Below are 1,810 nucleotides of genomic sequence, written 5' to 3' on the forward strand. Positions count from 1 at the left end.
TTTTTGTGTTTTGGCACCCCAGAATCAATCCCGACGTAAATTACAGCGTTGCAACAAGTTAAAACCTTTTGCAGCGCACATATTCGCTTCTAAAACTAAAACAATCGCTGCAAAAAACTATTTAACTGAAGTCCTGGACTGTTTCGTGTTAAAACGTGCGGCGAGTTGAAAATCGCTGCAAATAATGCTCATTCGCAGCGATTTATTTCCCAGCGATTTAGAAATCGCCGGTAAAGGACCTTTTTCTTGTAGTGGGCACTGCATCCCACATGGCCAGTTGCAAATAGACTTTAACAAGCTAAAAAAAAAACTTAGGGAAATCGGCATGCTACGTCAGCCCATAAAAGTAAAAAATAGGAGAGAGAGAGAGAGAGAAGACGACATAACACATACGAATCCGGAAGGAAGAAGAATTCAAATTTCAGAAGCTAAAGAAAACCAAAAGAAAAGGAAAACCGTAAATCTCTATGTTGTTAATGTGAATTCCAAAATTAGGCAACCTTAACCTTTTCCATTATATGGACTCGAATCTTGAGAGTAAAGTACACCATTTAGAGAAAGAACACACTGAAGAGAGGAAAAAAGGAGCCTGAATCCCAAATCATTTGCCTCCAAGCATGAACTCGTAAAGATGAAGGCTTTTCTCCCTCTCTATGTAACCGATTGAGCTCTACCTTTCCTCTCTCTCTCTCTCTCTCTCTCAAGAATTTCTTCTTCGTCTTGTCTGTTGTGAAGATTGGTCCTTGGCTCCCTGGGTGCACCTTGTGTGATTGGCTCATTTTTGTTTTGGTGGGTGGTTTTGGGTTCCCCCTTCATATTCTTCTACTTCTTTTCTCTTCATACTAGACGCACTCAGGGAGTCAAGAACCAGTCTTTACAGTAGACAAGACAAAGAAGAAATTCTTGAGAGAGAGAAAGAGAGAGAGGAAAGGTAGAGCTTAATCGGTTACACAGAGAGGGAGGAAAGCTTTCATCTTTAAGAGTTCAAGCTTGGGGGCAAATGATCTAGAATTCAAGCTTCTTTTTTCCTCTCTCTTCGGCGTGTTCTTTTTCCAAATGGTGTACTTTACTCTCAAGATTCGAGTTCATGTAATGGAAAAGCTTGAGGCTGCCTAGTTTTGGAATCCACATTTACGACGTAGAGATTTAAGGTTTTCCTTTTCTTTTGGTTTTTTTTAGCTTATGAAATCTGAATACTTCTTCCTTCCCGTTTCATCTGTGTTACTTTTTTTTTTTTTTTTTTTTTATGGGCTGACATAGCATGCCCATTTTCCCACGGTTTTGCGGGCCAGTTGCCTATAGGGGAACTGAAAGATATATATAGCTAGTCATCAGGCCGTAGATTTAAATAAATAATCTAATCAGTCTGATATATATTAATTAAACTAAAATATAGAATCAGGCTCATGGCTTGCTTTGGAAAATCGAATCAGATTATCATGATAATTAGTACGTACGTGGCTTTAAATTTTAACAAGGTAAGCAATTCGATCTGGCTCGAGGCGGCAACTACTGTCCATTCCAATTTCCAGCGAGGTTTTAGCGTACAGCCTAAGGTACCCTGTGCATGTATGAAACTTCCCTGCGTAGTAATATCTTGGGTCTGCGACAACTAGTCGTGAGTAGGATGGATTAATCAGGCCGGCAGATAATGGCCCAATAAAGTAACAATGATCGGAAGAATTAAGTTTAGGCTTTCTCAGTTCCTGTCCGCGCAATTAATAATATTGCCCACGTACCCAGAGGAAAATCACTTCGAACGTTCACAAAAAAGATCATCATGGATCGAGTTGCCTCCGAAGAAAAGAAG

The sequence above is a fragment of the Juglans microcarpa x Juglans regia genome, chromosome 1D (assembly GCF_004785595.1).
Source record: "Juglans microcarpa x Juglans regia isolate MS1-56 chromosome 1D, Jm3101_v1.0, whole genome shotgun sequence".
Classification (NCBI taxonomy): Eukaryota; Viridiplantae; Streptophyta; class Magnoliopsida; order Fagales; family Juglandaceae; genus Juglans; species Juglans microcarpa x Juglans regia.